Source organism: Equus caballus, chromosome 7 (genome assembly GCF_041296265.1).
Source record: "Equus caballus isolate H_3958 breed thoroughbred chromosome 7, TB-T2T, whole genome shotgun sequence".
Classification (NCBI taxonomy): domain Eukaryota; kingdom Metazoa; phylum Chordata; class Mammalia; order Perissodactyla; family Equidae; genus Equus; species Equus caballus.
The window spans coordinates 25240142-25265678 of NC_091690.1; positions in this window are offsets into that span (position 1 = coordinate 25240142).

The window sequence follows — 25537 nt, forward strand, 5'->3', positions numbered from 1 at the left end:
TTACAGAGCAGACCTTGACCTTGAGCTCATTTCATTCTCATCACAACCCTGGGTGACTCGCCGAGGCACCTTTGCTCTGATAACCTCTCTCAGCCTCAGTCTCCTCATCTGAGAGTGATGGGGGTGATAACGGCATCAGATCCACAGGGCTGTTGTGAGTTCAAAGAGATCCCAGGGGAACAGGCCTGGTGGGCCCTCCTCAAATGTTCACGGTGATTGTAACAATGGCGACACTTTCACCAGGGCCTCCAATAACTAGATAAGGCCATGTTCTTATAGCACAAAATTTAAGCACCTCACGACCCTGATTTCACTTATAGAAGGAAGTCCATTCTTCTGAGAACTTCTCAAGTAATCAATTGTTGGGAACCCCAAGACGTTCTGACATGGGGTGAAAATCTGTCCTCCTGCCTGCATACCCACTGCCCCACTCCAGCCAGCACCCATTCACGTCTGTACCCGTGAGTATACCTCCCGCCACAGTGCCCGCACACAGTAGGGGAAGGACGTATCGATGGATATGTGGGTGAGTGGATGGATGGATGGATGGGTGGGTGGTTGGGTAGATGGATGGATGGATGGATGGATGGACAGATGGACATAAGGATGATCTTCACTCCAGGCCCCATGCAAGACCTCACCCTAGGACTTTTTGGGGGCTCAGTGTGGACAGAGAGAATTCTTCAGCTGTAGGGAAAGAGAAGAGAGAGAGGAACATCAACCATCCCACAACTGGTTTCAGTCTTAATTACACACGTCTCTGATGAGTTCATCAACTTCCCCTAATTAGGCTGTCCTAGAGCACTCTCTGCCCTAAGTTTTGCTGAGGGAGGCTGGGAAGTTCTCCCCCAGAAGGGAGGGAGGAAGGGGTCCTAGCTAGGTCGGGAAGCCTGTGCTCTGTATGGTTCAGGGGACCCAGCTGCCCAAGGGGAAGGCACAGGCAGCAAGGCAGGAGCCTTCCACCATGTTCTCAGTCTCTCAGAAGTCTTAGGATTCTCTGGGGTGAGGGCAGCAAGAAGAGAAGGGGAACAGAGACTCCTCCTGGAACACCCCTACCGCTCCTGCGCCAGAGATGCCCAGAGGTCACCAAAAGAGGCAAAGGGGCTGGTGAGTGACTGGCAGACTATCTTGGTGTCACAGAAAGAGCCCCGCCCTAAAAGTCAGAGGCCTTAGACAGAAGACTCAACCCTACACATTCTGGCTGTGAGACCGTGGACAAGTTCTTTGAGCCTCATTTTGGTGAGGAGTTTGCATTGGGTGATCTCATAAGGTCCCTCCCTTCTCTCAAGACTCATGAGTCCAGAAGACAAGCCTCAAGGTCATTCAGGAGCTCTGATCTGGACATCAGGCTGGAGTCAGGAGAGTTCTGCCCACCAACTGGCTGCCTGAGAGCCTGGGTGAGTCAGCCTCCCAGGTCCCTTCTCCAAGTCTGTGACCTGTGCCAGGAAGGACACCCCAGCAGAGCCTGGAACCTCACACCAGCAAAAAAGGAGATGGGTCAGCAAGGAGGCTGTGACAGTGACAGGAGCCCCTAAGCATGCCGCCCACCCAGTCTTCTCTGCCAAGGTGGCTGCCCTGTAGGGAGCTGGTACCCTCCTAGCTGCAAACCTTTTGGGGGATGGAGAGCCAAACCACTGCCTGGTGCCTGACGAGAGCTCTGCCCGCAACCGAGTCCTCGGGAGCCAGGCAGAAGGTCCAGCCACAGGGAGGACCAAGCTGCCAATCTACCCCAATTGCCACCTTGAAATCTGAGCCCCATTCTCCCTGCTATAAGTGCCACCTAGCCAGCCGAGACAGCCCTGGCAAGGATGTGGAGCCAGGCCAGGTCCCCAGCATGCACAGCGACTCATGGTGCTTCAGCCTCACCAGGCCAGACTCCGCCAATCAGAAGATAAGTCTCTCTGAACCTTGGCCCCCTTGACCGCTCCAGAACAAAGCTAGGGCAGGGGGAGTGACACAAATGACCAGCCCTCACCTTCCACCAAGCCCAGGGGAGGAAGGGAAGGGGCTGGCATCACCAGGTCCTTTCTGGGAAGCGTGGAGATACTGTGCTTCCCTCTGGGCTCCAACCCAGCCTTCCCACCCTGTGGCCAAGAGCGCCCCTTGCCGGGCTCCAGCCACAGCTCCCAAAGTCCTCTCATTGCACAGAGAAAGGGCTGAGCCCAGGGAGGAGCAGCAGCAGGGGGAGAGGGAGCCCTTCAGGGCCAAGCTGGCATGGGGCTCAATCAGGAGGGGCCGAGGTGCAGGCTGCAAGACCAGCGTCAGACTCGCCTTGGGTTTCGCTGATCCACACGGGAGTTCTCCAGGCACATCAGAGGGTCGCCTGAGGCCTGCCTGGCTTGGAGACTGGCTCCACCTGTCCTCCTCAAATCCCTGCCACTCACCTGCCACCTGATCTTCCGTAAGAGACCCAGCGCCCTGTGTCTAAGTTTCCTCTTCTCCAAAACAGGCATAATCTCTCCCCGGCGCCCGGGTCAGCTCCAGGCTTCTTGGGAGGTCCACAGGAGTAAATGCCCTGTGTCGGTCAGAGAATGCCAGAGCTGCAAAGACACCTGGGGAAGACCCACCCCTACTGGTTTTGCTGTTGTGGAAGAGGCTCAGATAAGTTAGGTGACTTCTCCAAGGTCACACAGCATACTGTGTGAGAACATGGATCCAAACACTCATCATTGTAGAAATAACAGAAATGATGTTTCTATAACAGATATTTGCCTCAGTGATAATCTGATGCAAGTTACAGACTCCCTCTAAAAAATACCCATATGCACCAACTGTTCATGTGACATCAGGAGATTCATTCCTGAAGCCCATTCACAGATTAGCTAGTGGTGAAGGATTCCAGCTCTGCCACTGTGTGACCTTGGGTAACTTACCTAACCTCTCTGAGCCCCATTTATTCAATAATCAAAGGAAACAATAATAGTACAAACCTCACAGTCTGTTTTGAGGATTTAATGAGTTCTATTGTGTAAAGTACTTGGAACAATGCCTGGCATATAATAAATGCTAAATGAGTGTTTGCTATTATTACTCCCCAAAGATAGTCTTGGCTTCCCAGGAGCCCCAGATGCCAGGGCAGCCATCCTTCTGGGGATCCTTCAAATGTCCAAGTGTAGCTGCTCAAGAATCCCCCAACTCCCAGCCTTGCCTGGGCTGGGGCAGTAAACTCTGTGGGATGAGGACCCCACCACCACCAGACAAATGCCCCTCGCTGAAGCCTGACCACCCCTCACCTGCCCACTGCCCACCTGGGCCACCGCTGCCCACAGTTCCAGGAACTCAGCCTCTTTCCTCCCCTGCCCTGCCCTCCCCGCTGCCCAGGAATCAATGCAATCCCCTAAAAGCTCATAACTCGGAGGTAATTATAAGAAGCATCAATTACCCAGCAATGTGGATTTCATGAATTCAATTAATTTGCATGGCGATCGATACGGGCGGGTTCGCCACGGTCCCTGGGGGAAGTTAGGACATTGTTCTGCACGCTATTGATTTTACAATGTAAAACAAAACCTCTCTCCTCGAATTCATAGATGCCCATTCAGCCATATTAACTTTCAGATCATTTATTTTTGTATGTCTTTCAACTCTGTTTGTTGCTATCACACAAATGCAGAGTATTACATTGTAGGGAATAATTGAATCAATACAGTCCTGCTACGCCAGGCCTCCCTGACTCAAGGAAGAGATGCTGGTTGGCGAGCTGCTCTTCTTCATGTTCCTGTCCCCTGCTGTCCCCAGCCAGTCCCTCACCCCCACCCCAAACGCTCCCTCTCCCAACCAGACCACTCCCCTGACTCTAAGTCCCCCGCTTCATCAAACTTACCTACTTGATTCAAGATGGACACAGAGTGCAGCTGCAGGGATGTGGTTAGACAACAGGAAGAACTTTTCTGGCAGTGGATGGAAGCTCATGAAGGGTTAGAAGAAAGAGAGGACTTCCCTTTTCCAAAGGATCTTCAGAACCAAAACATTCAAGCACAATGGTGGCTTAAGTCAGGGGTATGGACCCAGTGACCCCCAGTGACCCATGTCTCTGCCTCTCAGAGGAAAGGCGTTTATATCCTGGGCTGGGGGAAGAGTGTTTCTTCTCCTACCCCAGAGGCAATGAGGTTGAGGAGACAGCATTTCCCAAAAGTTATCCCACCTCTTCTCTCAGAGAAGGTCAAGTTTAATAGGAGGAGTGGCCACTGAAAAAGTAAGAGATCCACCAACCTTAGGCTTGATTCTCCCCAGCTTGGGTGCCCCCAGCCCTGCTGTGTTCCTGGGGCCCTGCGCCCTCCCTCCCCAGCCAGCCAGTCAGCCTCACCCGGAGCCTCCCCCACAGAGGCCAGGTGATACTCTGGGCAGCATCCGAAACTTCCGCACATGCACACACACACACATGCACGCGTACACACACACACACAGCAATGCAGATGCAGGCTGGGGGGCCCCAACCCAGCCACACCCCCAGGAGAGCATGAGCCAGGGCCACCCCACCCCTGTCCGCCAAAGCCCCAACTCAGCAAACCGCCCTCAGCACCCCATGTCTGGAGAAGGAAAGGAGCCTCTTTTTAATTTGCCTCTGCCCCCTGCCCCCTGTCAGGACATTAGACAGCTAAACAGCCTGGCGCCTGTTTCCCTCAGATAACCAGTTCCTGACGAGCCCCCTAATTGTCCCCGGAATCTCACCGCCAGTGTGTAGAGTAGGTCATTTAACCAACAGTACACACAACTAAATAAAAATCCATTTTCCAAGAGAAAATTCTATTCTTATCAGAGTTTTGCAAGAGGGTTGCGAGCGGCCCATGTTAATTGAAGCTTTGATGTTTGTAGGAGGAGGCCTCTAATCAATCCACAAAGGAGGCTGATTCAGGCCGGGGGCCCCTGGGAGAGGCCCAGACTCTGAGGAGCCAGTGATGCAGGGAGGGGAGAGGACAGAGGGCTCAGGGCAGCCACCAGACACCACAGAGTCCCAGCCACTGCCCCCGACCCGGAGCCAGGCACAAAGGTATCAGGAGGTGGGTGACTGGGTCAGCAAGGCCACTGAGGCTGGAGGTGAGCTGGGGCCCAGGGTCAGACAAGCCTGGGTCAGGAGCCACCCTGTGATTTGCTCACTGTGTGGCCTTGGGAAAGTTGCTTGACATTTTTGAGCCTCAATTTCTCCTCTGGATGACCAGAACCCTCTTTACCTGCCCTGAAAACCCATTTGATGAGGATCAAATAAAAATAAAATCCAGAGAAGGAAGTTTCATTTTTGAGGACGTCCTGTGAGCCAGTCTACCTAGCACTTCATAATCTACATAGAACGTAGTACACACTATGCTTACTGCTGATGGCTTTGCATTCACTCCTTATCTCAGTTAATCTTTGCAGTGGGGAATCTTAGCCCATTTCGCAGATAAGGAAACTGGGGCTCAGAGCGGATGAGTGATTTGCCCCAAACCTCACAGTAGAAAGTGACATAGTTGGGATTCAAACCTGCTGTCTTTGACTCCAGAATCCAAGCAGCTTTCTCTTGTCTGAGCTGCCCGTCCTAAAATGAGGTAGGAGGGTCTGTCCAGCCCTTCCTCCCTATCTCCCCCACCTGCCCCCCCAACCCTAGGATTGATTAACAGCCAGGCACACACATGCATCATTTCCTTCGCTCCTCACAGCAACCTCCAAAGCAGGCAGGACGTACCTGGAAACAAGAAGACAGGCCTCGCGGAAATGTGTGCAGGTTAATGAGGTAGTACTCACAGGCAACCGCACCTGGACCACAAGCAGCTCTCAGGACCGGCAGCTCCAGCGCTGTGATGATGTGATGATGGTGGCGATGCCGAGTTGCATACCTGGTAACCTCGCACATGCGGTACCTTCCATGCAAGAGATGCTGGAAAAGGCATAGTTAGCAAGTAGGAGTAAAATCATCCCCACTTTCTAGATGCAGAAACTGAGCTCAGAGAATGTCAGTGAGTCCCGCAGGCCACACAGCCTGTGAGCGGCAGCATTGGGATGTCTTGAACCCCAGGCTTCAGCCACAAACCCATGACCAGTCCACTGTGCTCCTGTCATCCCTTGTTTTATAAAGGCCACCACTGATTAGGGCTGAGGTGGGGGGGAGGGAGGAGAAATCCAAACGTGAGGCTGCCTGGGTGCTATGGACTGAATTGTGCCCCCTGCAAACTCATATGTTGGAGCCTTTGCCCCTATTGTGATGGAGGCGGGGCCTTCAGGAGGTGAGTAGTTTCAGATGAGGTCATGAGGGTGGGACCTTCTTGATGGGAATTAGTGCCCTTATAAGAAACACCGAATCTGCAGGCACCTTGATCTTAGACTTCCAGCCTCCAGAACTGTGAGAAATAAATGTCTATCACATAAGCCACCCAGCTTGTGGTATTTTGTTGTGGCAGCATGAGCAGACTAAGACGTGGGGCCATCAACATCAGCACGCCTCACGCCCTCAGGGTATGACACCTGGTCCTGGGCTCCAGCCAAGGAGTCAGAGGTACACATGGGACAGAAGTGAGGACAGTCCCCACCCTCAGGGGCCTCGGGGGCCAGAGGAGGGCAGGAGGCACACCAGAGACCCACAGCCGTCGGACACCTGCAGACCTACGGAGGCAGTGATCCAAGGGAAGAGAGAGGACGGGAGAGAAGGGAGAGGCAGTCCAGGGGCAACAAGGTGTCTTCAGAAGAGAAGGCTCAAGGAGAGTGGTTGAATTTGCCTGGCCAGGTGAGGCTGGCAAGAGTGAACACTCATTTCGTCAACACTGTTTACCTAGCACCTGCCAGTTCTGTGCCAAGGGCAGGGGCTCAGAGACTTCCGGAAAGACACGTTGACAGGAGGCGTCCACTCTAGCGGGAGCCATGTTTAAAGCAGTGGGAGCTTTAACAGAGGTCTGCCTGGGCCCTCGGGAAGAGGAGGTAGCTTTTCAGCCGCCATTTCAAGGATGCTTAGGGGTGTGCAGAGCAGGGAAGTGAGAGATGCGAGGTTTACTAGAAGCTTCCACACCCATGACCTCATTTGATGCTTTACCTGTTGCGACGAACCAACAATGAGGAAACCAAGGCCCAAAGACCTCCAGTGACTTGTTCAAGATCACAAGATCTGCGGGGAACTGAACTGGGACCCAAAGCCAGGTCTTTGGACCCTGATACAGTGCTTTTCCCACCTCACCAGGCAGTTAGGCATGGGGTGCAAAATGTAAAGTGGCTAGCTCAAAATCAGGAGTTAAATCCAGGTGTTTGGAAATGGGCTGAGCCTGTGTGGCTGGCCTTCCTCATGGTACCCAAGGCCCCAAACCTCCAGCAGGCAGTCCCTGTGCCCAGCTGTGTCTGCAGGGTGTCAGGGACACTTGGCCCCAAAAGAGAAGGATGGGGGTGCCGGCAGACCAGCTCAGGGTGAGCTGAGCAATTCTTAGAAGGATAGAGGCCTCTAGCTTCTGCCTTCCCCGGAGCTGGTGGGGCCTGTAGAAAGGTGATGACAAGGTTCAGAGGCCCAATTGCACTGAGTCAAGGCCAAGGTGGGTGGGATGCCTCAGGACCACAACCCTCCTTACTTGCTTAACCAGCTCAACCGATTCCATTTGTCTTGGCACAGTGAGGTGTTTTGCTCCGTGCTGCCATGAGAAGAGTTAAAGATTGGTAAGCATTTAGTGAAACTCTTATAAAAGCAGGAGAAGGCTCACAACCTGAGTCTCCTGATGATCAGATCAAATCCCAAGGAAGCCTGGGTGACTCAGTCTCCTAACTCATCTCCTAAACTGCCCCCTCTGTCCCCTCCCTTCTCTTCTCTGCTCTGAAGCCAGAGTGATCGCTGTAAGGTATAATCTGACCATGGCACGCCCCAGCTCAAAACCCAGCAGTGCTTCCTCACTGGCCTGGGAATAAAATCCAAAGGCTTTTCTGACAGATAAGACCATTCCCCATCTCCTGCAGGCCTTTTCAGGAGCCTCCAGTCTTGCATATTCAACACTCCTACCAGACAGTTCCCCATGCTCCAAGCCCTATCCTGTGCATGCTGTTCCCTTATCCTGTAACATCCCAGCACCACCATGCACCCATCCCATGTGTGGCAGATCACATGGCCACTGTTCTAAAGAGGTGGAGGATATTACCACCACTAAAGAGGGAGAATATATTTCCCTTCCTCTTGACCTTGGGTTCAGATATATGACTTGCTTTGGCCCACAGAATGTTCAATGGGAGTGACATGACAAGATTTGAAAAGTACTTGTGTGATTGGGCTTACTCTCTTGTGTTTTTTCTATCACCATTAGAAGAACACACCCAGGCTAGCCCGCAGGTCCCAGGAGGAGGATAAGAGACTGGCTGAGCAGAGTGGCCTAATCAGACCCACCTAGATCAGCGGACCCCCAGGCAACATGAGGAAGCCAGCCCAGATCAGAAGAGCCACCCAGCCAAGCCCAGCCTAGATCAGCTGACCCTCAGCCAACTCACAGACGCATGAACTAAATAAAGGGTAATCATTATAATGCCTCTGAGATATTACAGATGTTTGTTACACAGCATATTGTAGTAATAGCTAATTGATATATCATTTTAAACGGAATCATTTCAAGTCATTCATCAGCCCTCAGCTGAGGTAGATGTCATTTCTTCTCTGAAGTCTGACCTGAGCCCCCTCACCACTTCCACAGCTCAGGGGGAGGTGCTCCCCCTCTGGGCTCCCATAGCACTCGGCATTTATTCTTTTTGCAACACTTAGCACACACTGGGTTATAATTTCTACTTCACTATCCTGTCTCCCTCACAGGATTTTGAACTTCTTGAGGTCAGGGATTGCATGTTTTTCACAATTTCCGACACAGAGGGATTCAATGACTATTCGTTAGAAGAAAAAACGTGAAGCTGACCTTTTCCGAGTGGTGGAAGCAAAGAGGACATCTCATTTTCCACCCCAGGCCACTACCATCGTGGAAAACGCCCAAAGTGGGCAGAAGACTCTTGTGAGTTCTCTACACCACCTATGGCCTCTTACACACACACACACACACACACATACTCGAACCCCACACTTACCTAGGCTGCACCTTCCTACCCACCTGCCTGCTTGGTGACGAAGCGCTTTTTGAACCACTTTGCTCCATCTTTCTGCAATATCCTCCAGCAAATCAAGCATCCCCTTCTTGGGATGTTTTCAATCTGTTTTATGTTGATTTTAATTAAAGAATCCAAAACTGAACAAACAGTTCCTAGCAGGTGGCCATACAAGTGTGAAATAAGCAAACTGTTTTATCTGCCACAAACTCTGCTAGTAAATTTCTTCAAATTAATCCCAGCCTCCGAGAGTCTGCTGGTTCCAAGGAGGAAGCTAAGCAATCCCAGCCTCCAAATATTTGCTTTTGTTACAGCTCCTGGAGCCAACAACTAGTGGTGTCCACCTATACTCCACCCTCATTCACTTTGTCTCCCAGACCCATCACTGGCACTCCACTGTCCCAACCCATCTGCCCAGAACAAGGCTCAGGTGCACACACCGCTGGGCTCCATGGCCAGAACTCCAGTAGGACAATTAGATGCCCAGGGGAGAGTGTCGAGCCCTCTCTCTTCCAAGTACCACCACCTCCCAGCCATGCACCCCGCCTGAGCTTGGCCCATCTCACCAAAGCTCGCCCACTCCCAGGAAGGAACAGACTTGGGGACCCAGGACCCAGGCTTGCCTTCCTCCCCATGGTACAGCCCAGTAATCAAAGGAGCACTGGGGAAACGATACCACCCAGTCCCGGCCAGGGCGTAAATAAAGGGGCCCTCTCACTCACCATTGATGGAAATGTAAATTAGCACAGGCTTTCTGGAGACCAGTGTGTCTATGCATATCAAAAGTTTTAGAATCTTTCTTACTTTTGGATCCAAAACTTCCACATGTAGGACTTTATCCAAAAAAAATAATTATCCATGTGCAGTGGTAAACATTCACCTAACAGCAAAAACTGAGAACAATTTGTTGTTTAACTATAAGAGATTGGTTAAACAAATGATGGTACAGTCATACAAAATATTGAGAAATAATATTTAATAACAGAAAATAATTTTGTGATTTTAGTGGAAAAGTAGTTTATAAGACTATTAATATGTACAGCATGAATTTATTTTCCTTTTAGTTTTTATGTATATTTATAATATATATGTAGCATAAATATATTGCATATATATTATTCTAGGTATGTCATATGTCTTTGCACACACATTAGAATAAAAAAGCTAGAAAGACATAAACTAAAATGTTAACAATAGTTGTCTAAGTATTGGGAATATAAGTGAAATGTCTCTTTCTTTTTGTCGTTTTAATCAGTATTTTGTTAATTTCCCAATTTTGAGAACCCTGGCTAGAAGTCAGGAGACCTGGGTTGAGACCAGCGGTGACACTAATGCAAACTTAGTCTTATGCCATCTCCCAGCCTAACCCTAAAGCGGCTGTGGAGTCATCGATATCACACTGTGTCAATATCCTGATCGACATACAATGTGGAAGAAAAACCAGGTCACCTCTAAGGTTGCACCCAGCTTCCATCTTACTCTTCTACAGTGTGTCGTGCACTACATCTGGGAGAGGAAGTCAGGCACAGACTCAGCAGAACTGCATCGTGTGTAACCTGCTTTCTCTGGTCCCTGGTCACCCCAGCATCAGAGCTGTACAGATCTACACTGAAGAGGCATTTGCAACATGCTGGGCACTCCTCTACTATACACTTAATGCAAAGGGATAGCACTAGAGTAATAACCCGCATTTCTGCCCCACTGTAATTGCAGGATCATCTCTAGAACGCAGTGGTACTTCTGGTCATGCCCTGGAAATGTCACGTGTGCTCAAGTACAAAGTGCAGGTCCAGTCGGCTACCACTGGGCCTCCCCCCAGCTCCACCCCCTCTGCCAGGTGGCACCAACCCTCCTCCTGGATATTCCCCCAATGGCCAGTCCTCAGGGCCGGCAGCAGCCCCCTCTACCCACTCTAGGGCCAGCACTGCTTTCAGGCCCTTAGGTGCCACATCTGCGTGGCAGTTGGCAGCAAGGAGAGAAAAATCTCTGTATTTGTTAATGTGACACTAGCTGCTGTACAAATAAACACCTAAATCTCATTGACTGAACACAATAAACGTTTCACTCTTGCTCACAGCACAAGCCAATGGGAATCAGCTCCATGCAGTCATTCATAAACCCAGTCTCCTTCCCTCTTGTGGCTCCACCCTCCTCTAGGACCCCAGAGTCCTCTCCCTTCTGCAGCAAATGGAGGAAGGAAGCAAGGATTGCACAAGGGAGGTTCTAATGGGTCCTGGCTAGAAGCGCCCACATCACCTCTGCTCAAATCCCATTGGCCAAGACTGTCACATGGCCATGTCTTAATCACAAGGGAGGCTGGGAAATGTAGTCCAGCTGTGTGCAGCCCAGGGAGGAGTGGCCTCTGGTGAGCAATAGCAGGCTCTGCGCCTCCTCTGTCCCCACTTTCTGAGTGACTTTCTTGGGGGCATCTCAGCAGTGCAGCCTGACACTCCAAAGCAGTGCAGCATTTCTTAAGAAGCAGCTCTTTCTCACCACCCTCTTTATTTATCCCTGGGACCCAGACACGCGTCCTGGTGGGGAGGAGAGAGCAAGGGTGCAGCATGATACTAGGACACGGGGGGTTCTCAAAACCACCTGTTGAGAAGAACCAAATAAAATATCCCCCTTGGTCCCTCAAAACCCAAATATTTAGAAAGTCTGGGTCTCCAAGGACCATGAAGTTGCCAGAAACAATTACTTTGTTTAGTCTTTCTCCCTCTCCTGGCGGTAAGACCTTGCGCTCAGGGCTCCTTTCCTTACTCCTTAAATGATAGCGTTCCCCAGGCAGCAACTTCCACCCTCTCTACCTTCCTCCTCCTCCTCCCCGGCTCCTTCCCTGGTGAACTCACCTGCACCCCACCTCAGGCACCGCCTTTTACCAAACCCACGTTTCTGGACCGAATTTCTCCTAAAATCTGGACCTGCATTTCTAACTGCCTGCCAGTCACACACATGTCCGTGTTCCACCTCGTCATATCCAACACTGGGCTCACTGTCATCCTCCTAAAATCTCCCGTCCTCCCTCTCTTGGTTAATGAGCCCAGCATCCATCCCTGGCACTTGGGGAGAATCCTGAGAGTCCCCCTAGAATCCAGCTCTCTCTGGCCCCCGCAGGCCCTGCCTTGTTTAGCTCCAGCTGCCTCTGGGCACAGCTTTCTTCAGTACCTCGACCTCCTCTCTGGCCCAGACGCACAGGACTCCTGGCTGGGCTCCTTCTCGCCAGTCTTCCCCCTCCAATCCATCCTCCTCAGAGAAGCCTACACGCTTTCTAAAAACAGATTTCCCCACACCACTCCTTCCAAATATGCAAGAGGTGGCGACCTCAGGGAAAAGTCAAACTCCTTAGTCCTCAGGAAATGCAAGTCCTTTTGGCCCCCTCCCCAATTTCCCCTCCAGGTCACCTCCATCTGCTCCTCCCCCTCCTCTGACTGCATCATCCACCACACTGTCCCCGGGGCCCCGCCATACCCACGACCTTCTTAGTCCCAAGCCCCACTCCTGCATTCGCACCACTGGGTCTCTGCCTGTGAAACTGTGCCCTTTCCACCTGGAAAAGTTCTATACATCTTCCCCAAGCAAACTCCCCCATACACACCCTAATAAAACAAGGGTGCGTGCTCCCACCCCGAGGGTCCCTCAATACTTTTCTCTTCCTGCAGCCACTCTCACCACACCTTGTTAGACTTGATCACCTCTGGACTAGTTCCCACACTGAACGGTGAATACCTGAGGCCTAGCACAGGGGCTGGCACTTGTAAGGCACACGAGGCTTATGGAAGGAAATTAGGTCCTTCTCCCCTCCCCTCCTCAGCCCAGGGAGCTGCTGAGAGGCACATAGTACTGGGAGGCGCTTGGAAGCCCAGGTTTCCACCCAGACCCTCTTCCCCAGTGGAGCCTGGTGGGGCCTAGCCAAAGTCTCTCTCTGCTTCTCTGTAGAAGCCGCAGCCTTGGCCGTAACCTTGAAGGCATGAAGCCGGCAAGGGCCCTCTCTGCAGCAGCAGGCCCTGCAAGCTGATGAGGCAACCAAGGGGCAGGAGGGGCAGGCAGCCCACACACTCCCCTCCTTCTCTGGAGGAGAGAGCAAGAATGGGACGGCAACACACCAAAGAAATCCTGCCCCTTCATCTCTCCAAACTGCTGATCGACATCTTGCAATGATCGCTGTGCCACCAACTTCCACCTATCGCTCCCCTGTGTAGTGGCAGCCTGAACTTGGAAGCCAGACCCACTGCCCACCATGGAGTTGCCAGCCTGCCTTCCCAGCCCAGGGGGTCCAGGACCTGCACCCAGCCAGTGGGGTGGAGGCAGTGCCCCTTTCCCAACCTGGGGGCAGGGACGTTTGCAGATCCACTGGGGTGAACCCACAAGAGCTGCACAGCATTACCCCCCACCTCCACATACACACACCGGGTCCCAGGTACTGGCACATGCCCCACGTGTGTAGGCAACGTGTGCAGAGGCAGACACACACCCGGGAGGAAATGCCATCTCCCTACTCACCTGTGGCAAAAGCCGTCCTCCTCAGTTCACTTTCCTCCTCACGCCCACCATGCAAGCAAGAAGCACAGGTTGGGCACTTGCTGCATTCCTAGCACAGAGCCAGGTCCAGGGGAAATAGAGTGTAGCCCTGGGGCATGGCAGCAAGGCCCAAAGAGGAAAAGAAACTGAGGGGAGAGGAAGCAGAAGGCCAGGCTGGGTACCCTGGTGCCTGAGAAGTGAGGCGGCTAGTAAGGGGAGAGAGGTGGAGGGAGGATGCACTGGGAACTAGGACAGAGCAGGGACGCCCCTCGCCCTGAGCGTCCTGGTTCTCAAAGCCCAGCCCGGGTGAGAGGCCCTCCAGCCCAGGGTGCCCCGCCTCTGAGCCCAGGTGAGTGGGCGTAAGCTCCAGATATTTCCTATTTCCACTGGGCCTCCCCACAGTCAATTCTGCACACGGCAGCCAAAATGGTCTTTCAGAGTCTGATCTTATTGCCACCTGCTCAATGGCTTCCTCTCACCCTGGGGACAAAGGCAGAAGTCCTTACCACCATCTACATATTCCTACGATGTGGCCTCTACCCACATCTTAGCACTCCTGATGCTACAATAGAGATACATATTCATTTAAGTTTATCTCCCCACTAGAAGGCAAGCTCCCTGCAGGCCAGGACTTTGCAGCCCCCACGGGCTTGTTTGCAGTGCCTGTAGCAGCACCTGCCACATGGCAGACACAGGATGCACATTCCCCAACTGAGCATCGACTACAGGTCACACCCCAGCGAGGCACTGCGAATGGAGCACACCCTCTCATGGTCCAGGCTCGTCTCACACTTGGCTTAGGGGTTCTTAACCAGAGACACGTGGACCACTAGGGGACCCGTGGAAGGGTTTCAGGAAGTCCTTGAACTCCTGGAAATTAAATGTGAAACAAGTTCATACACACACGAATACTTTCCTGGGGAGGGGATCTGTGCCTGCCTCACACACAGAAGGGGAAGAACCCAACAGCGTGAGGGAGAAACAGGGCCCCAGGAAGACTCCTCGTGGTCCCTGACCTAAGGTGGGAAGGTTGCAGACGCCAGTGAGGCAGGTGCATTAAGTACCAGCACACACAGGATGGGGCCTGACTCTTCCCTGGCAGGCCACAGGGAAGGCTTTCCCAGGGAGAGGATCAGAGCAGGCCCCTGAGGGTTGAATGGACAACAGTCTTTTGGTACAGATGCTCATCCTTCCTGTCCCTGAGGGAAGGGAAGTGGGAGAGGGTGCGGTGGCTGGGGCAGTGGGGGAGGTCCCAGAAACAGGGACAGGTGGCCTATTTTGCAGCCTGACCTGTGCAAACATTTTCTAAGGCCAGCAACACAGCAGGAGGACCTTACCAGCCTCAGAGCAGTATTTCAGCGCAGTGAGGAGCAGAGACCTTGGGGGCCTGCAGACTCAGGCCCATTTCCTGGCTCTGCCACTCATTGCCTATGTTACCCAGGCGAGGGACTTCATCACTCTGAGTCATGGTTTTCTCATCTATAAAATGGAGGTAATAATAGAACCTTTTTTACAAGGTTGTTTGAGGATTAAATGCAATAACATTTGTAAACCATTTAGCCAGTCTCTGGCACAAGAGACAAAATAAATGTAGCTCCTCTCCTAGAGGAACTTTAGTCTGGAGGTGCTGGGTGTGAGGCCTCTGGGCTCTGTTCACACTCTCTCCCACCCACTAGTACACCCACATTTTCATCTATGTACCTTACACCAGATGAAACCACCACGGTCACATCCAAGTGCCCTAGAGGAATCTACACAGAGGTTCTGGCAGGCCTGGGCTATGAAAGCTTGTTGCACTAGGGACCCATCATGTGTGGTAAGGTGCCTGGGCTGGGCTCCTGCCCTCCCTCCTAACTTACCTTGAGGCCTCAAGAGGGACACCCCCGCCAGAGCCCAGAGTTAGGTGTGGAACTGAGAAGAGGAAGTTTGGTAGCTTTCATTTGTTAAGTATCTATTATTTTTTGAGTTCAAGGGAGGTATGATTATCCACATTTTTCAGGTAGAGAAACTGAGAATCGGAAAGGTTAAAAAGAGCCTAAGATCATTGTGGTAGGCAGGATAATGGCCTTCCAAAGATGCCCCGTCCTAATCTCAGAATCTATGAATATGTTACCTTACATGGCAAAAGGAACTTTGCAGATTTGATTAAGTTAAGGACCTTGAGATGAGGAGATCATTCTGGATTATTTGGTTGGGCCCAATGTAATCACAAGGATCCTTAAAAACAGAATAGGCAAGTAGAAGAGGTCAGAGTGACGCCATGTGAGAAGCACTCAACTTTCCTTTGCTGGCTTTGAAGATGGACGAAGGGGCCACAAGGCAAGGAATGTGGGCAGTCTCTAGAAGCTGGAAAATGCACGGAAACAAATCCTATCCAGAGCCTGCAGAAAGGAACGTGGCCCTGCCAACCTGTTGATTTTAGCCCAATGAGCCTTGTGTCAGAGTCCTGACCTAAAGAACCGCAAGATAATAAATTTGTGTTATGTAAGCTGCTAAGTTTGTAGTAATTTGTTAGAGCAGCCACAGAAAACTAACACAGTCACACAGCTTATGGCAGAGTCAGGATTCAAACTCAAGTTGAAATGGGGGTATTTTGAAGATTGAGTTGACAGGAATTGCTGATGTATAGTATGCGTGGTGTGAGAAAAAGAGAGGAGTTGAAGATGACTTCAAGGGTTTTCCTAGGAGCTGCCATTTACTGAAGGGGGAAGACTGTGGGATGAGAAGGTTTAGGGGAGAAGATTAAAAGTTGAGTTTTAGCCATGTCACATTGGCAATGCCTATTAGATATCCAAATGTTGATGTTGAGTAGGAAAGTGTATACAGGAATCTGGAGCTCAAAGGAGGGGTTCACATTGGAAATATAAATGTGGGCATCATTGGCATGAAGAAGATAAAGCCAGGAAATTAAATGAAATCACCTAGGAAGAGAGAGAAGAGAAGACGAAGGACTGAGCCCTAGAGTTTGGGGAGATGAGGAAGAATCGCGAAGGAGATGAGAAGGAATGTCTAGAAGTCCAGAAGAGGTTTTCTGGGGCTTGAAATCCTTCTTGGCAACTCGGACATCACAAAATTTTGGAAGCTGAAAAGCTGAAGGACAAGACAAGTGATACAACTGACTTAGTGGACCCAAGAATGTTGAATCCTCAGCTAGTAATGGGAAAAGCTGAGAATCAACCCAATTTACACTGCAAAAATCTGCAAAAGCCTCATGTACTTACAGCACCAGATCCTCTGGAACTGGGGCAGGAGTGGGAAGGACCTAAAATAAGAAGAGTCAGACAAAAGCTGTTTTGAGAAGCACCCAGCCATGAGGCTATGAGCACATTCACTTAAACCTCTCTGGGACTTAGTTTCCTCAAATACAAATCCATAAAATAAAGATTATTGACTATCTCACAGGGTTGTTTTGAGAAGGAATGAAACCAAATGGAAAGAATTGTCTATACTCACTGTCACCACTTCCTCTTCTATCATTCTCTCAAAAACTCATTTCAACCAAATTTTTGTCCCCAAGGCTCCAGGAGACATCTCTCATCAAGAGAGATGAGGTCACCAATGACTTATCCATTGGTTAGTTCTCTGTCCTTATCTTCCTCATCAGACTAGTCGACAGAAGTGATCACTCTCTCTTCCCTGAAACCTCTTCTTCACTTACTTTAGGGACATCACTCTCTGCTGGTTGTCCTTATCCTTCACTAGTCACTCCTTCTCAGTCTCCTTTTCTGATTCCTCCCTCTCCTACTCCAGGATGCGGGACAACTGCCCCTTTCCCAATCGTAGCAAAAGACTGGAGACTTATTCTCTAGAAAGTGTAAAACAGAAGGTCTCTGCACAATTGAGGGGGTGAGTAGCAGACTGTAAACAACGGAAATCAGTTATTGTGTAATACTAAATATGGGACCCTGAGACTTCCAGACCTGATCATTCACTTGGTTCCAGAATGCTGGCAACCAGACTTTCATCCTTCAGCAAGGAGTTTGGTGGAGACCAGCTGGGGAATGTGACCAACCGAAAAGAAGAGACCTAAGACACTGACATCATTAAACAAATATCCCACCGAAGTTGACGAGTGCCCCACTCAAGCTCAAAGCTTCCAATGGACTCTTTGGTCTGCCACCCAACTCAGGAGCTGACAGACAAGGATCATCACATAGCGAAGGAGGAAAAAACCTCTAATACAAAGTATAGAGGCCAAATCAAACAAACAGAAAAAGGTAACTTGGAGGAAACAAACTACGCAGAGGAAGAAAAATTTTTTTAAAGCATTATTAATATCCTCAGAGATAAAAGAAGAAACCAAATCCACAAAATAAGAAGAAGATGCTATATTGAAAGAACATTGTAAGAACAAAAAAGGGCTTTTGGACATTTCTAACAGCAAAAATGAAAAACTCAATAGAAAAGATGGAAGAGAAATTTGAGGAAATATCCCAGAAGGTAGAGCAAAAAGGATGGAAAATAGAAGAGAAAAAATAAGAAAATCAGAGCACCAGTTTAGGAGATATGACATAAAATTACAAGAGAACAAGGGAAAAAAAACAGAGAAAAAGAATCATCAATAAAACAATTCATGGAATTTTCCCAAAACAAAGAGCATGAATTCCCAGGTTGAAAGGGCTCACCAGGTACTCAGCAAAAGTGATGAAAATAAATTCACACTAAGACACATCATTGTGAAATTTCAGAACACTATAGCAAAAGAGAAAATTTAAAAAGACAGGAGGTCACATTCAATGTATCGGGAATTAGAATTGTTTTGGACTTTTCAACAGCAATACTAAACTCAAGAAGGCAATGGAGCAATGTGTTTAACACTCTGACAGAAAACAATTTACAAATTAGAATTCTGTATCATTCAGGATGGGCTTGGTTACACTGCCATAACGGACAACTCCAAAATCTCAGATGCTGCATGTGCATCTCAGTTCAGTGGGTACCTGGGCTGTTGTAGTCTCCACTTATATCCATGGTAGAAAAGGAAACATGACAAATGGGTTGGCAGCTCTTTAAAAATTCTATCAGAAAGTGACACATGTCACTTCTCACATTTCCTTGGCCATAGTTAGTTACATGGACTTGCCTAACTTCGAAGAGTCAGAGAAGTAAAACCCTACCAAGAGAGAGAAGAACTAGATATATATAATTAACAGTCCATCCTCTGGTCACTAAATATTTAGTTCACTCTCTACACCAAGAAACTCACCCTGTTCCCAAAGGGCAACAACCCAAAAGTTCCAGCTAGTTATAGGAACAGACACAAAGTTCAAGATCCCTGGGTGATGTTCACAGTGTCTACATTAGATCCAGATTTGGCTTTCCTCTTAATCTGGAGACATATAAGCTAAAAATAAGCTTTCTGCTCCACACACCCAATATATAGCGATGGAACAGCGATAGAATAACCACAATAGCTAGTCCCATTCAGAAAGGGGAAGAATGGAAAGAGAAGACGCTGGTCCACAGCAGTTCTGAAATCCTGCTGGGCAGACATTTTGAAGGCCCTATTCCCAGAAGTAGGGATGTTGCTGGATTAGGCTCCCATGATGCTCCCTGGCTGTAGCTCCTTTGTCCATAGTATTCCATTGCCCCTGGCTCTAGGAAATTCTTTCTTTTCCATTATTCTCCTTGGCCAAATCGGAAATGAATGTAGGGGAATATGCTCTTTTTGAGGGCTGAGCATCAGCCTCAGATCACTTGCTACTGATAGATACGGTCAATTTACATTCTTGTATAATCTCCCTCTGTCCAGACTGGTGGTTCTCTTGGCAGTACAACTCTCTCAATATCTTAGCTTCTTACCTGTTTGATTCTGTCAGCAAAAGAATCCAGTAATCAAGTCTACATTTCTTTTAGAGACACAGTTCCGAGGGTTATATGTCTTTGATTTCTTATCTCCATTATCTCCTCTCTTCATCTAAAGATCAGTGTACCTTGAGCCTATCAGGATTCTGTAGGAGAGTTATAGCCTTAGCTTCCTTTTCTTGAGACATTTGTCTTATTAAAGGAATAACTGGGTGCCACATCCTTGAAGTATCTTTATCTGAAACACCTTAACCTATTCCGGTATTAACAGTGGAGTGAAGGTCATGCCCTTATTTTGGCCCTTGCCACAAGAATACAATTTAAGTGGACTTTGTCAATCAAAACTTTACTCAATTTTATCTCCTAGCATTTGGAATCCAAACTTAAGGGGCTTTTCAAAATATTTCAAGGCTCTGAGTTTTTGGAAACTCTCTATTCACTTTCATTTCTGTTTGCATATTGGCCAGTTCTTTTCTGAGAACACTCTTTCTTCCAATTGTGCCAAGCACAGTCAATAATAACCAAACATATGCTAACATACTCTTTTCCCATATCTTCATTTGAGTTTAAATTTCCTTAAGAATGTGATCTGATTCTCAGACAATTCTAATGAATATTTCCCACCACGTAACGTAAACTGCCATTTTTACAACCTCCAGTGAAGTTTTCTTGCAGTTAACTACACAGCCCCCAGGCTAAGTGACCTGTTCTAGGCTTTTTGTTTCATTAGTACTCCATTTCTAGGATCCATCTTGATCTCAGTCAGGATGAGCCAGGTCATGATGTGACAACAAACAAGCTCTAAATCTCAGTGGCTTAAAACAATGAAAGTTTTATTTCTTGTTCAACTATATGGTAGGGAGAGGTATGTCCCAAGTCATTCTCACTCAAGAACTCAGGCTGATGGAGCGTTCAGCATCTCAAATGTGTCAGTCATGGTAGGAGAGAGGAAATGTGGTGAGTTACACACCATCTCTTAAAGTCTTCTGTCCAAGGAATACCTCTACTTTTACTCACATTTTTTGTCTAAAGCAAATCACATCACAATGTCTAACTTCAAGAAGATGAGGGTATGCAATCCTGTCATGTGCTCAGAAAAGGAAGAACTAGAAATATTGGTGAATGACATTAAAGGCTACCATAAATTCTATACCCAGCCAAACTATCATCTATGAAATAGAATAATTAGAATTTTCAACTTTGCAAAATTTCAAAAAGTTTATCTCACTTCTATGCTTTTTTTTTTTTTTTTTTTTTGGCTGGGGAAGATTCATCCTAACATCTATGCCAATCTTCCTCTATTTTGTATGTGGGTTGCCGCTACAGCATGGCTGCTGACAAGTGGTGTAGGTCCATGCCCAGGAACTGAACTCAGGCCACCAAAGCAGAGTGTCCCAAACTTAAACACCAGGCCATGGGGCCGGCCCCTCTTCTATACTTTTTCACAAGGATACAGAGCATGTCTTCCACCAAAACAGGAGAGTAAGCCAAGACAGAAGAAGGCACAGATAGAAGCAAAGGGAATTTCCGGGATGAAGGTGAAAAGAGATCCTAGAATGACCACTGTTCACAACACACAGAAGACAACCAGTCCAGGTTGGAGCACTATGCATCAAGAGTTAGGAATGTCCTCACCATACCTTTGCACTTGCATCATCAATCTGATGAAACCACTTGAGGATGTACTTTTACCAAAACAAAGAAGAAAAGCAAGACAGAAAAGACATGAGATTTAGAAACAAGGAATCCTACACAGGAGGGAGGCAAGGAAAACCAGGAATGGCAGCAAAGGAAAGACCCAGGATGACAGGGGTGCAGTGCAACAAGGCTTGAGAGTTCTCAGCCCAGGTGGAAGGAACATGGAGGTCTTCAGAAGAGATGTCCCTAATTGTTTTTAAGTGGAACTAATAGATTGTTTGATGAAACTGGCCTTGTGGTAATCATACTAAGGGGCTGTTAGAAGGTGTAGGAAGAATTGGCAATGAGTATATATAAAACTAAGAAATGAAAAATCAAGGCAATTATCAACTTCAGGAGAAATGCAAAGAAAGAAAATAAAGTACACCATAATATTCAGTTATAACTCATAATATTCAGTTATGAATATATATTCATCATATATCTTATGGGATATTTTCATAGGTATAACAATGTAAATATTAAGTGTTGGTATGTTTAAAATGGTAATATAGCTAAATTGGGGAGTTAAGAGAAACAAACCCTTATCTATCATAAGTAGAAGTCAATGGATGTCTAAAAGTGATGAATCAAAAGATATTAGTATTTACATATTATTTAGAATAATGGAGATGTGCTTATACCAGAAGAAAGAGTTAAAACAAAGATGTTGCCTCTGGGGAGGAAGACGAGAGAGTGGAGAGAGCTGGGATGGGAAACCACTGTCTTCTTTTATGAGCCTTCTGCTATTATTTGGCTTTGTAAACTATGTGTGTATATAGTCTTAAAGAAAATTAAAATTAAAGGAAAAAAGCTTCTAGGTAATTATGACGCTCAGGCAAATTTAAGAACCACTAGGGCAGCCCACTGTCCCATCCATTATTGAAAACTCTTCAATGTTCCCTCTAAGTAGTTGTCCAACTCTGACCTGAATATCTCAAGAGAGAACTCACTACATAAAATTATACATTTTCTTCTCTTTTCTTTAAGATTTTACTTTTCCTTTTTCTCCCCAAAGCCCCCCAGTACATAGTTGTATATTTTAGTTGTGGGTCCTTCTAGTTGTGGCATGTGGGACGCCGCCTCAGCAAGGCATGATGAGTGGTGCCATGTCCGCACCCAGGAACCAAACCAGCGAAACCCTGGGCTGCAACAGTGGAGCACACGAACTTAACCACTCGGCCACGGGGCCGGCCCCCCTTTTCTTCTTCACAGCTCTAATTCTTATGATATATCAGTTATGGATACTGCACAGTAAAAGTACGAGATACTGTGAGACTGTACTGGCCCAGTCCAGTTCCAGGGAAGAAAGTAGTTGGAAAAGTAATGAGTGTCTCTTTTCTCCAGCAGTGAGTACTATTCAAGAGGATGAGGATTTTCCTTGTGCTAGGGCCCACTGCCCTGGTAATCAGTGTTGAAGAGATCTGTACCCCCGAATGGAGGGGAGGGTCCAGGAACTCAAGGAATATTTTACACAGGTCTCTTTCTGTGACTTTGATTGACGGCACAGCTTATATTATCCTGAAGATTCCCAGAAGTTGAGATGGTGAGATGCCCCCGAAGAGAGGAATCTGGGTGAAAGAGCCTTATAAATTGCACCAACCTTTTGGGTCTAGAAAGTAGTTATTTATCTCACGATGTGAGACTTTTTTTTTTTTGAGGAAGATTAGCCCTGAGCTAATCTTGCCCATCTTCCTCTACTTTATATGTGGGATGCCTGCCACAGCATGGCTTGATGAGCCATGCATAGGTTTGCACCTGGGATCCGAACCAGCGAACCCCAGGCCACGAGAGTGGAATGTGCGAACGTAACAGCTGCACCACCAGGCTGGCCCCTGAGACCTATTTTTAAGGGATTATTTCCCTAATCATATCCCCAGGCAGCCCATTCCATCCCCTGGAGCTCTGTGAGAGGGGCTTCATGAGAGAGAGAGTAGTATCATGGTTAAAAGCAGTGGCTTTCAACAGTGCATATAAAATAAATTATGTTTTTCAAACTCAATCCAAAAGAAGACAGTAAAGTAGAAACTAATAACAGATATGATAAATAAAACAAATAGCAAGCAGATAGATTTAAATTCAACCATGTTGATAATTATATTAAATTTAAATGGTCTAAACACACAAATTAAAAGACAGAGATCATTGAACTGAATAAAAAAATAAGACAACACTTGAAACCTGAAGACACAGCTAGATTAAAAGTAGAAGGATGGAAAAAGATACACCCGGTAAACACTATTCAGAAGAAAGTTGAAGCGGCTGTATTAACATGAGACAAAGAAGTTTGCAGAATGAGGAATATTACCAGGTAAATAGGGATATTTCATAATGATAAAGAGGTCAATTACTCAAGCAAAATTAACAATTTTAAATGTGTGTGCACCTAATAAGAGAACATCATAGGGAGACCCATCAATGTAATTCACCATAATCACAAACTAAAAACAAAAACACTGTATGATCATCGCAATAGATACAAAAAAATCATTTGACAAAATTTAACACCTTTTTGCAGTTTTCACTTAAAAACTCTCAGCAAAATAGAAATAGAATTTCCTTAACCCAATAAAAGGCATTTTTTGAACTCTGCATTTAACATCATACTTCATGGTGAAAGACTGAGTGATTTCCTATTAAAATCAGGAACAAAGCAAGGATGTCTGCTCTCACCACTACTATTCGACACTGTACAGGTAGTCCTAGCCAGTACGACAAGACAAGAAAAAGCAATAATGAGCACGCAGATCTAAAATGAATGGTGAAACTGTCTTTATCACGTGGCAAGATGGTCTCTGTGAAAAATTTTGAAAGAATCTACAAAAAAGCTACTAGAACTAATAAATAAATGAGATTAACAAAGAAACAGGATACGAAGCCAATATTTTTTTGAACAATTTTATTTCTATATACTAGGAACAAATAATTGGAAAAGGAAATTTAAAAAGTAATAGTACTTAAAGAAAAACTTCAGAGATAAATTCAATAAAATATGTGTAAGACTTGTGCAGTGGGAACTTTAAAACATGGCTGAGAGGAATAAAGTAAGCCTAAATAAACAGGAAGATGTAACATGTTCATGGATCAAAATATTCAGTATTGTTAAGAAGTTAATTCTCCTCAAAATGGTCTACAGACTTAATGCATACCTAATCAAAAGACCAGTAGGCTTTTTTGTAGAAATTGACAGTCTAATTCTAAAGGAAGTGCAAAGACCTAGCATAGAGAAGGGAAAAAAGTTAGAGGACTTATACTACTTGATTTCAAGACTTACTATAAAGCTACAGTAATCATGTCAGTGTGGTGTTGGGGTAAGGAGAGACATAATGATCAATGGAATAGAAGAGTCCAGAAATATACCCAACACAGATGGCCAAGTGATTTTTGAAAAACGTACCAAGTTAATTCCGTGGGAGAAAGACAGTCTTTTCCACAAATTGTGCTGGACAACTGGATATCTGTATACGAGAGAGAGAGAAAGAAAGAGAGAGGACCCCAACACACATCTTACACCTTAAAGAAAAGTTAACTTGAAATGAATCATAGACCTAAATGTAGGGCTAAAACTGTAAAATTCTAGAAGAAAATCTTTATTACCTTGGGTTAGGCAAAGACTTCTTTGGACACAAAGTCTAAATTCTAGAGCTCAAGGCCACCTTTAAAATTTGACCAAGGCAGGTTTTAGGCAAATAAGAGGAAGGATTTCTTTGTACAGTTGAATCCAGCTAACTTCAGTTCCTCCATGCTCTCTCCTGGATTACGCTTCCTCTTCCCAAGTCCAAACCAACTCTTACTTACTGTCCTGTCTCAGCTTCAGTGCCACTTCCTCGAGAGAGCCTTCTTTGACACCCTAAACTGGGTAAAGTGCTCCTCCTTTGATTTTCGTCACTCCCTGGACTTAGCACTTACCCTTCTCTATTGTAAAGGTCTGTACGGCCCTCTAGATTGGAAGCCCCATGAGGAACTGGGAGGGCATCTGACTTGCCCCCGTCCCTGGCAGATGGTGGATGCTCGGTATATTTTATTGGATGAATAACTGTATAATCACGTTCATTTTTTCCCATTTTTTTATTCTTGTAAAATACACATAATATAAAATTTGCCATCTTAACCGTTAAGAGTACAATTCAGTGGTATTAGATACATTCATGTGTTGTGCAACCATCGCCACCATCTATTTGCATAATTCTTTTCACCTTGTAAAGCTGAAAGCTTATACCCATTAAACAGTAGGCCCCCATTCCCTCTACCCACCCCCAGCCCTTGGTAACCACCATTCTACTGTCTCTATGATTCTGGCTACTCTAAGTACCTCATGCAAGTGGAATCACACAGTATTTGCCTTTTCGTGACTGGCTTATTTCATTTAGTATAATGTTCTCAAAGTGCATCCATATTGTAGTATATTGAAGAATTTGCTTCCTTTTTAAAGTTGAATAATATTCCATTGTATGTGTCTACCACATTTTGCTTAACCATTCATCTGTCGACGGACACAGGGGTTGCTTCCACG